The sequence below is a fragment of the Schistocerca gregaria genome, chromosome 1, assembly GCF_023897955.1.
Source record: "Schistocerca gregaria isolate iqSchGreg1 chromosome 1, iqSchGreg1.2, whole genome shotgun sequence".
In the NCBI taxonomy this organism is placed as follows: Eukaryota; Metazoa; Arthropoda; class Insecta; order Orthoptera; family Acrididae; genus Schistocerca; species Schistocerca gregaria.
This window is the reverse complement of record NC_064920.1, coordinates 542416031-542428545: the sequence shown is the minus strand read 5'-3', so window position 1 is coordinate 542428545 and position 12515 is coordinate 542416031. Positions and strand designations below refer to the sequence as shown.

The 12515-nt window shown below is 42.1% G+C and overlaps 1 protein-coding gene across 10 annotated transcripts in view; it reads right to left on the bottom strand.

Moving 5' to 3' along the window:
* LOC126355773 (trafficking kinesin-binding protein milt) overlaps window positions 1–12515 on the bottom strand; it is a 374105-nt gene that overhangs the window by 70351 nt on the left and 291239 nt on the right. For 2 of the 10 annotated variants that reach the window (XM_050006229.1, XM_050006264.1), the window contains exon 1: window positions 1651–1756. The exons of the other annotated variants lie outside the window; for them this stretch is intronic. The gene's annotated coding sequence lies outside the window, so the exon portion shown is untranslated. Of the gene's footprint in view, window positions 1–1650; window positions 1757–12515 lie in introns of those variants that run through there. 10 annotated transcript variants of the gene reach the window in all.

Here is a 12515-nt window from a genome sequence, read left to right as displayed (position 1 = left end):
GGTAGAGTTAGATCAACAGCTCGTTAGGTCAGCTGTGGAAGAGAGCAAATAACGTCATGAGTTTACAAAATCCTATCATCTCTAAAGTGGAAAGTGATCTAGGGAAAACGCTGCCCAGCATTAGTGCAACTGTTCAACCTGTTGAATTTTATTCAAGAGGAATATGTCACATCTGTTTGAAGAGTAAAAACTCTTCAAAGGAAAAAGACAAGATGAAAAGTGTCCATAGTTTATTGCAGGTGTACCTAGTAGGTAGGTTCCACTCATTCTGCTAAAACAATCATATCCAAAGGTTGAGAGATTGAAAGTGAGTAGTACGAAAAAAACTCAATTGTAATTTAAGACCTTGATTTTCTGTTTTCTTATTCGTTATTTGCTATTGTACGTTCTTTCATGATTTCTTAATATAATCCTGATGTATATGAAAGTGTTAGTTACATGTTAAAATAAAATATTTCTCATATTCATTACTTTATTTATTGTATTTGTATGTGCTACAATGTTTCTGATAACTATGGAAAGTGCGTAGCCACCAAATTAAGAAATTCTTAGTTCATTAAATAAACAAAAAAAGTCAAAAACGTGAACAGAATGTGAGGTTAACTTTTGCCCCCCCCCCCCCCCCCCACCAGATAACCACGTGACAGATCAGAGCTTAGTGGTGCTAGGGATATACATTATGAAATGGTGTGCACTACGCCCACTCCGTAGGCAGCAACGGTTCATCGCTTACGAAGTTGGCAGCGCCGCCGTTGCATGTGTCATCAATCTCGTTGCCAAGGACCTTGACTCCAAATATATATCAAAAGAACGTCTCACTTTCGCTATTAGAGAGATCACTGTTCATTGTATTAGATATCCTTCTGCTACGAAGACATGTCAATGTGCTACAAGTATATACAAAACATTACGACCTAGAGGGCAAGGCCATTTGCCTGAAGTAACAGTTTTGTAACGCACAGTAGAAACTTCAGTTTTCCACTACAATGATCATGTTAGAAAGTGAAAGTCTTTAAATTAATGAAAGTATGTAGAGTTTTCAAAGGATTTTTACAACCATTACTGGCGTGAGCTCCCTAACAAGGAGTTAAATATGAATGTGGCAAATACGATTTTTCTTCTCATTAACAATCCAAGCAAGTACACAAAACAGTATCTCATAAAGCACGTATCGGCGAGCACAATTTGCCACAATGTTACGAATTATTTGTACTAATGTCGACAATTTCTTGGTATCGTGCGCTACATGCTTATTATTCAATCATGATAAACTGTTGAAATACAAATTACCACCGGTTCTTCTGGCATTCGCACTATAATAGTCACACATAAAACTTGTCTACTTTTATGTACAATAATAAAGGCAAACAAAAACAGATATTCTAGCCAGGACTAAAATATACGGGTTCGTCGGTCCCATGTTTAAAATACCTACTACGCAGAATACAGAAGCCGCGTAATTTTTCTAAGGTCTTAAATTGTTCAGGGTGCAGCCCCTTCAGACTAACAACGTGACAGCACCGAGACGTGAGCTCAGACTCCACACAATCTCACACATTTCCTTGTTCTGGCGGATTATTTTTTCTCAGCAGCACCCCAGAAGATATTATAATTCTTAAACGTCATTGGTAAAAACAGGCGGAATTTTACCTGAGAGCAAAACGATGTCACATATCTCCCGCTCTACACAGGACTTCGAAAACAAATCCACACACCCCTTCGATCACAAGCACGACGCATGGAACACTGATCAACTGTAAACGCGTACACTGCCATCTATCGTCCTCGCCAAAGCCGACTACCGCACCGCACAGCAAGAGCCATCTATCGGCCAGAGCGTAAACCACCAACATTCGCGCCTGCGCTTACTGTCCGGATGTCGCGGCCTATTCGAAACTACGGGCTTACTGTCCTAACATCGCACGGCCTATCCCAATTATGGGCATATTGCGTAATGGATTCAAGGATTATTTTATTTATTTTTTCTCTATTTTGTCAATGATCTTATGCGCAGCTTTTAGTAGTGACAGAAATTAGGTTGTCCCAGTTTACGAGCAAGTATCAATCACACATTAGATCATTCACATAATACGACAGGAAGCATATCGACTAAATTTAGATATACTCATTACTATTACACGAGAGAAACATTAATCGTTATAATACCGGCGAATAACTGGCACAACGACTACGAATGATGTTCCATCAACTATAAGCAAACACGTAACTCGGATACGGCTCGTCTGAAGTTTGCGGCAGCACAGGCCAGTGTTATAAGGCATTTGGTCAGTGTTACAAGGCATTTCATCTCTTCGGGCGTCGTCGGTGTCTCTTAAAATAGACCATTTTCGCTATAGATAAAAATATGGACGCGTTAAGTCTGATGAGTGTCCAGATCATTCAGCATTTCTGGAAGGACCGTACCAATGTTCTCCAAATGTTCTTTTAAGCGTGTGTATCATTGCACGTGCGGAATAAGGGGACATCCCTCTTAGTGACATTTGCTGTTAAAATGCTAAGTTTCATTTCTTTCATGAGTTCATCTCCTTTTCCCTTGGCATACTTATTGTTCACACTTCCAGTTTCCAGAAATTTTATTTTATAATACTTGCAAAGACAGATCGTCCGTGCTTGTCACGTTCTGAATAGTCTCCAGCACCTACTACATTTCTGCTCTTAACACACTCGCGATTTACGATTTTCCGCGTATCGTGTACATTGTACACGTCTCAATAACTTTACGAGCAAGGTATTCCATTGCTACAACAGCAACACAGACGTGCTTGCTAACAGTTGGTTATAAGACCATAGACGTTTGTGGAACCACTTGTGATCGCCGTATACTGGTTTGCGTAGCTGTTATCTTTATACAATTTGATCAAGTCCCATAAGTCACATTGCTGAATATCTCTTTGAAACTTCTTTCAAATGTCACAGAGAGAAAGTATACAGCCCCATTACAAAAACGTCGATGTCATATAAACGATAAAAATTATTTGCTGACCTCAGGAAATTCGTCATGTTACCCGCTATAACTTGGCGAAATCCGCACCTCGATAAATTTCGTTGAGGGTTGCCTGTCTTAGCTGCCTCACCTTGTATAGGTATGATGACCGTTGTTAATAGAAATGTGAAATTTTTAGGCATTAAGTATGAGAAAAAAGTGGAGACAATGTGAAGGAGCATATAAAAGCCACCTAGCTATGTCACACTAGTCTCTCCTGTGTAAACCTCTTCGTCTCTGCATAACTATTCCAAAATCTCCTTGATGCCTCTGGATGTGTTCATGATTTTTTTAGTCAAGTTATGTCATATTTCTTTCTTCCCCCCCCCCCCCCCCAATTAGATATAGTATATTGTCAACAGTTATTCGACGTACTCATCACATATTCTCCATTCTACATAGCTCTACATTTTAAAAGCTTCTATTCTCTTCTTGATTGAATTGTTCATCGTTCACGTTTCACTTCCATACAAATACCTCTAGAACATTCTTCCTAACACTTAAATTTATTTTTTAAAGGAACACACCGCCATTACACTGTTTTATTGTTTATTAAGTACAACCCAGCTATTGGCCTTTTATGCCATTTTTAAGTATTTGATGTTATGTCAAACATATACTCCAGGACACTTAACGTTATTAAGCTAAACGTTGGCCGTAAATTATGAACTTTGATCTTAACAACATGTTAAGTACCTTGAAATATACGTTAAAGACATAAAATTAAACACCTGAAAATGGTATAAAAGGCCGAAACCTGGGTTGTACTTAAATAAGCATAAAACAGTCAAATGAAGGAATGCTCTTTTAAAAAATATGACTGTTGCTGAGCAACACAAAAAAATTTATACGGGACGTCAACAAATTCCTGATTCTACGAAACATATACAACAATACTCCAACGGTTATGTGAATGTGGTTTCTCTTCTTTCCGGGAGAAGCTTCGAAACATAGAAAATGATGTTTTCCAAACTAGGTACGAACCTATGTAATTCGGTGTTTGGTATGCGATAGGTAGGACGATCGCGCGTCAGACGTTTGTTAAATCGACCGCTGCTGCCGTTAAACACAGATCGCTTATAAACTCTCACGAGTTTGTTCAGGAATGCTTGATGAACAGCGACAGAGACAACACGAGATTTTTTCCAGTGGCTTGCTGAGAGTGGGGACGATCACAACATGTTTCCTGAACTTGTGACCTCCGCCTCAAGGAAGATAAGCTGCAGATAATTCTACACTCTTATGTGGTTACGAGGGCGTTTCCGTAACTGAGCGATCAGCGTGTCTGGCTTGCGGACGTCCAAGGATCATTTCTGGGTACTGCGCGGGGTTTTTCCTTCTTGGGAGGACTGCAACTGTGTGGGCACAGCCTAGCGATGACGATTGAGTACCTATTTTGCCAGATAAGCAGCGGCTTCAAGGTTCTGAAAGTTCAGACCGGCTGGGAGTGCGGTGCGCAGGCCACATGACCCTCCATTCGGCAGCCGACACCACTGGCAGAGGATGACACGGTTTGCATCATGCGGACCTCTGGGCCTAATCTTAGAGCTAAGATTTTGTTTATTTCCTAATTTACTTTTTTACTTTGTGGAGTGCCCTTGTAGGTCGCGGGGTAAGCTACGGAGCACCTGGTCGTGCAATTTGGGCAAATATGGGCTGGTCTCGGTGGTTCTGTTCCGTGGCCAAGCCTGACGCCAGGGGTCACTGTAGTTGAGACACAAATTGTCATCCCTCATAGATCAGCCAGTATAGCATTACCGCGATGTGTATCCAGCCTTGATAATGGTTGAAGAGTGTGAAAAGTCAACTGCAATAATGGAGGTCGGCATTTTGACAACTACTGTCAGAGAACGGTTCTGGGCGGTAGCAGCTGAGATAAAATGCAAGGAAAAAGTAAAATAATTGTTGACTGCATTCCACAGCATTTTTTATGTTTGGCTATGAGCACTACAGTCATTTAAGAACACAGTTTTCAGCGATGAATAGATTAATTAGGGAGAAGGAAAATATGTCCGTCAGGAACCATGTAAGTGTTAATGACTACTACTACGGACGGGTCATTAAATACCACGTCTATGCTAAAAACAAATTTACTACTGGAACATTAATACGTTGTATTCAATATGTCTAAGTTCCTATAAGAACCGTCGGAATATTTCATAAATATTAATAACAACATCTGTAAAATCGTCGTGTCTGCCTGCCTGCCTTTGTTTCAACACGGTTAATCTCAAAAACTACTGAACAAATTTTCATGCGGTTTCCGAAGGTATCTTGAAGATAGCTTGGAGCACCGTATGGACTTTGGTTCATCAAAATCGGACCACGAAAAAAATATAGTCATACATATTATCACTGGATCAGTTTCAACAAAACTTGGTACGCGTATCACTTACTGTTTGAAAAGAATCGCTGTGCGAGTTAAAAACATATCAAAAACATATCAAAGGGGTAAGGGTGGGGGTTAAAGAAAAGTGTAGATGAGCACTTAGTGACTTGCAAAAAGCTTTACACGCAATTTCATACCTACACGAACATTTTTCTCTGATCCCCCTCCCCTCCCTCACATAATGATGAAACGAAAAAAGTTTATCGCTTACTACATTTTAGTTGTTCATTTTCGCATCAGGCATGACATTTTAATTTATTACTTCTTAACCAGTAACTGTATTCATGACACATTTTGTGGACAGTGTGCATATACATACGTGCAAAATTGTATCATTGTATGAGGCATAGTTCCGGAGATATGACGTCATCAAGACTAAGATATGTGAGAAACTGCCGCATCGCGCATGAGATCTGAATTGATCACTTCTTTGATACTACGTACCTTTATTCGCAACACAATTATCAGACAGTATCGACATACGCCGCTGAATGTACCTACAAAATTATACCACTGGGTGGAGCAGAGATTGGGAGGTGGAGGAGGACAGGAAGGGGAGAGGAGTAGCAGATGCGCACACACACACACACACACACACACACACAGAGAGAGAGAGAGAGAGAGAGAGAGAGAGAGAGAGAGAGAGAGAGAGAGAGAGGGGGGGGGGGGTGGTAGAAGAGGAGATGGGCGAAGAATTGGAGGGGGGAGGAGGGAGGAGATGGACAGAGGAGAGGAGAAGATTGACTACCAGAACTGACATAAATAGATACCCGCGCAACGCCGGATACTCAGGTAGTAGGTAAATACTAATTTCAATAACACTTACTGCTACAGCAACTGTTCTATAGTACAAAGTGCAGCTGTACTGATTGAATCGCGTGCATGCTCATTTCCCTTGTCGTCCAATTTACTTTAAATTTCTTTAATAGGATATTGTTTGGTTCTGACAGAAACGGGTGGTTGGGAGGGGTGGGGGGGGGGGGGGGCTGTTTGAAAGGCGCCGCGTCGGACTGATGTAGGCAGAAGACTGCCGTGGCTAAAATGTGATATCCGGCGGGCAATCGGAGGGGGAAAGCGGAAAGTGGTTCCGTGACAAGAAGCTAACAACGAATTGGGGAAGCAGTCGAGCGCGGTGGCCACGCCCTGTTCTCCCGCAGCACGCAGCCGTGTGTGTGTCACGTGTCTCTGTCTAAACAAGCGGCCGAAAGCGAGATACGCTTGCAACTCACTTGTTCATTTTAAATGGTTCAAATGGCTCTGACCACTATGGGACTTAACATCTGAGGTCATTAGTCCTCTAGACTTAGAACTACTTAACCCTAACTAGCCTAAGGACATCACACACATCCATGCCCGAGACAGGATTCGAAACTGCGACCGTAGCGGTCGCGCGGTCCCAGACTGAAGCACCTAGAACCGGCCGGTACTAGTTCATCTCATGCGTTGCTGGTAAGAGTCACATATTTTATGCTGCTACTATGTTTAAAATAATGTCACTAGGATCTAATGCCTGGGATATAGTTTAAAGCTGCTCTCCATTCTAGTCCATTCTGAGCAAGTCCGTCTCTACATAACGACTGTAACTTGTTCCTTGCCATCAAGTCTCGATCTCTCTCTACAGCTTTGGCGCTCCCACCCCTCCCCATCCTACTTCCTTCCATTACAAAATTATTTATTCCTTGTGCCACTGTTTTTATTCCTTCTCTCGAGATCTTGTTGCAATCCACACAGCGGACACAAAACCACCGCGAAGAAAACTCAAGGAAGATGACTAGCTCAGTGTCTGAAATATTGTGCGTGGAGTGGAATTTTCAATTTGGATATTGCGGTCTTCAGGTTTGATGTCGCTCTTCATGCTAGTCTATCTCCTGCAAGACTCACCATATTTGCGCAACTACTGCAACCCACATCTACATCAACCTGTTTATTGTAGTCCAGCCTTCATCTACCACTCCAATTTTTACCTCTCCAACTCCCACACTTCCATTCTTACCAAATTAACTATACATTTATGTCTCAGGAAGTATACTATCAACCTATCCCTTCTTTCACTCAAATTGTGCAATACATCTTTTTCTTCAATCTGATTCAGTACCCCCTCATTAGTTATTAGATGTAACGCAACATTTCAAAAGCTTCAATTCTCTCTTTGTACCGCTTTTTGCTCTATGTGCCGATTGAGAATTATGGTGGGTAGGTTGCAATCTTATCTCACTCCCTTCTCTAAACTACTGCCCCTCCCTTCCAAGTCTTCTAACAGTAGGCTAGTTGTACACAGCTCTCCACTCTCTTTAAGGGAAGATCGTTTACGTAATTTTTAATTTGGACAGCTATACACACAGTATACTTTTAGATGATTGTAACGAATTCCTCAACATTTTTATCATACTGTGGATAAACTTTTTTATAACAAATCCACTGCAAATAATCTTATATAGTGTGATGCAGAAACTGAGGAATGCCGCCCAACAGGAAGTCCGGCACCTTATACTACCACGGTTAAAGGCCATAAATAAGATAAGAGACGATTGTGCCTTATAATGTTCCATGGACAAACCTCAGGGGAAGGCTACGGTACTGAAAGGACTTAAATTCATAGCGCCAAGTGCAGCATCAGTGAGTGTTATTATGGCGACTTCGAAACCTTCCCCGTTAGGACATATTTACACCTTTAGTATTCACTAACTACAAAATTTCACGTCTTATTTAATTTTCTTCAGAACAAAGACGTTAACTGCTGTCTAATATTTAACCACTCCTCCGAGATGGCATACCCGATGTGATGACATGCGCAGTGTGCCTAAAGGTGGTATATTTCTACAGTGTTAGTAAACTAAGCACAACAGACAAAAAAGTCCCCTTCCTTGCCCCCAACACGTCACATTAATATCGTGGAACAATGTCACTAGCCTTGAAAAGGACTCAAGTCGGCTAGGAAGAGAGTACATACGTTTCTCTTCTTCAGTTATGCTATGTCTACATGACTGCTTTCAATCTGGACGTTGGGAGTGTCCACAGCATACTCGTCATTAAGCTCCATACAAAAGAGACACGTGATCACCGAGAATGTTGGAATAAACATACTTTTTCGTAATCACAATAAACTGAATCAGTGGACCCAAGTTATGACACGGAAAATACCGCTTAGTTATCACCGAACATGAACTACACCCCTCACACACTGCAGGATAAATGCTTCACTAGCTGCATTGAACGCCTTGCATTTTTTTTTAATGAAAAGGCAAAACCGTAACTCGTTTAACCATACTACCCCCCCTCCAGAGAGCTAATGTCATATTTCTGTGGTGTTTGGTCCATATGATGAGGTACAGCTATCGTGTCACTTGTCAGAAATGGACTTTTGTGAGGTACTCGACTTCAAATGTGGACTGCATGCAGTTCCATTTCAAATGTTCGCTCGAAGACTGGTTGACATGGACCTGCATTCCCCGATAGCACCAATTTCCGTCTGGTTTGGAAAAATTGGAAAGTTGTGGTAATTTACTATGGCACCTAACTGCTGAGGTCACCGGTTCCGAGGCTTACACACAACTTAATGTAACTTAAACTAACTTACGCTAAGGGTGTTGTGTGATGTCCTAAGGTTAGTTAGGTTTAAGTAGTTGTATGTTCTAGGGGACTGATGACCAAAGATGTTAAGTCCCATAGTGTTCAGAGCCATTTTACTTTTTTACTTACGCTAAGGACAACTCATACACCCACGCCCGAAGAAGTGAGTCGCGCGAATCGTGGCAAGGCGCTTAAGACGGTGCGGTTCTGGTTTGGAACCGAATGTTATATACAAGGTGAGACACTTGTTGCAGGTCCGTAACTGTTAGAAAATTTTAATGGTCACTGTTCTTGCGTCGTCTTATATGGCTACGAGTAGTACACGATTCTTTGCAGACATGCTGGACAGTCCGCGTTGATATACCAACAAGCCGGCCAGCTATACTGACGGTGTGGCGATGTGACATCCAAATACGATAGCTCCTTTTCTGCCATATTGTCACGTATCCACGACAACTCATTTCAGTGCGTTGATTTCGTACTGCAGACTGCCACACTCACATCACTTCACTGTCGTGACTGTCAGCAATGGGGTCACATGACTGCCTGGTACCAGTACTACACGGTGTACGGCACATTAACGCGACCGGTCAGCTTAGCAGGAGGCTTTATAGTAAGGATCAGATAACAAAACGGCTACTGTTTATTTTCTTGTTCCAGAAAGAGACCTGAAATTAAGCCTGAAGTAGAGAACGCAATTTAAATTCATTCCAAGCAGTGCAGCTACGAGTCTTTTGATGGCGACTACGTCATTCCTACTTTATGAAAGAACAAACAGTCTTGACTGCAAAACTGGAGTTTTTATTTTATTTATCCTCCAATGAAGCGTTTCGCCTTACACAAGACATCTTCAGATTGGCACACAGGATGCCGCGTATACAATTATCCACGCGAAATCACGCCTAAAACAACATTAAAACCCCAGCGGGTAGTTGCCCTTATCAAATTTTTTTAAAAGGTCACATTTGATAAAACGGGATCAAGTCTATAATAGGCGCATTACACAGTAAATACGTAGGAAATGCAGTTGCTTATGGTCCCGGCTGTGCACCTGGAGCTTTCATGTGATTTTAGACGCACAATGTGCACGGCGATTTCATTCTGCGACCTTTGCATGCGCGGCATCCTGTACTTAACACCATACTTTGCCAGCCAACCTGAGAACATTTTATAGAAGGCGAAACGCATCATTGGATGATAAATAAAACAAAAAATACAGTTTTGCAACCAAGACTGTTCTTTCATATTATTACCTTTGGTTGCTGCACCACACCGCCATGGATTGGGAAAAAGTTCTATTCCAACTTTACTATTCAAAATACAAGATTACACGTCTTATCTGATTTTCACTATAACGAAGTAGTTAACAGATACGAGATACTTAACTACTTGACGGTAACGGCGTACAGACGTGATGACTGTTTATTTACATTCCCTAGGACGAATGCATCAACAAATACATGTGTGGAAGCCCTGTCCAACCAAGACAGTGAGTTCTAAGCACGCAACGTGTCCCGACCACCGCTGCTGCGACAGGAATGAAGCAGCTAGTTCCTGACGTGGCAAAGACAAAAAATAGTACAGGCCGTTCTAAAAACGTTTTTAAAAGTAGTTACGTCGACATTGTAAATTTGACTGACTTGCTGAGGTTTGAATATCGTGTATATATACAGTCTCACCTTTTTAGATGTGGTGATTTTTCCAAAACAAAATCGGCCAAATTCTTCGTATTTGTGTACATGGTATCAGTAGTTGCCGTATCGAAAATTTATTAATAATGTGGAACTACTGAAATGTGTTTTTGGTCACGATACACGTTTCGTTTTATTCATCAAAAAACCGCCAATGGTCATTTCTCGTCCGTTTCTTGCTTACAACTGGGATGTGATGTCCGCATGCACGTTTTATTACTGTTTTCCTCTTTTACTCTAGCGTTGTACATACAGGGTGACAATTATTCAGCTTTATGAAAAAACGTAAATTAGTCACAAACTAAGGCGCGCACACACTTTATTCAACATCTAAACATGGCTACAGACATTAGGATTTAGCTTATCACATGTTCGATATGCCTGCCATCAGTGGTGATGATGTGGCGCAAACGAATAGCGAAATTCTACATGACCCGTTGAAGTGTCGGAACACAGATGTTGTCGATGATCTCCTGAATGGGTGTTTTCAGCTCAGCATTGGTTTCGGGGTTATTGCTGCTACGGCTCGTCTTTAATACAGCCCCACAAAAAGAAGCAGCATGTGTTCAGATCCACAAAATACGGCGGCCAATCGACGCCCATGCCAGTGGCCAGAATGCGGTCCCCCAAAGTGCTCCTCCAGGACATTAAACACTCTACTGCTTCGACGCTCAAGCTCCATCTTGCATGAACCACATCATATCGAGATCAAGGTCACTTTGGATAATGGGAATGAAATCGTCTTCCAAAACCTTCACGCACAGTTCGGTAGTCGCCGAGCCATCAAGGAATATCGCACCAATTGTTCGTGACTTGACAGAGCACACCATGTAGTCACCGTTGAGCGCGAAGCGACCTCTCGATTGCGAAATGCGGATTCTCAGTCCCTCAGAAGCGCCAGTTTTGCTTATTGACGAATCCATCTAAATAAAAGTGTGCTTCGTCGCTAAACCAAACCATACAGCGCATACTAATTCCCATCAAAACCGTTCAGAAGTATGATGAATTTATTTCATACAGTTCAATAACTGTCACCCTGTAAAAATGAAAGAAAATGGCATACCATAAACTGCCAACAATTAGAGACACGTATGACAATGAATATCAGTAAGGTAATCTTTTTTCTGAAGGTCAATACCACAGAACATCAGTAGCGGCGGAGTGGAAGGGGACGGGGAAAATAATTTCCCCCTCCCCTCTGAGGCACTGTTTTCAGCTGCCAACTGTAAACAGTTCACAGTTTACCGGACAAGCTCCACAATTGTTGCGCCGGATTTGCGGCACGCGCCGATGCGTGCGGAGCTTCCCGCTGTGAAGGCCACCAGCCACATCGATTGGGGGTGGAGGTCGCGGCTTGTGCCCGCTCGCACATCTATCATTCTGCCAGACGATTAAGGCTTCCGTTCTTCCATTCATCGTTTCGCGGAATGCCACTTGGCAGACGCTCAAGATGTTGCTACGGATCGATTGCCACGAGAACCCCTTTTTATCTACAACGTCGATCGAGGCTATATCCATAAACGCTGACGCTCTTTTATAACTTGTACCTGGATTTCGCAAGCTGCTATTAAACGAGTCGTGACGCATATTCGTCGCCATAAAAGAAATGAAGCAATATTGTGGTGTCAAGACCGCATGCCATCAGAAACGGAGAAAGTTGGACATTGCTGCAGAAAAAAAGTAGCATTCCGGCATTAACGGTGTACGATTACAAACTACAAAAAAAATGAATGGAAGGGGATTTGAAGCTCGTTCGTCACGAAAACGACTCCAGTGCTTTGGCCACTGCGCCATCTCGCTGGTACTGTATTCGTGCTAAAGCAAATGCATAAGTACACAAACTCGCTCATTCAAAACCAGA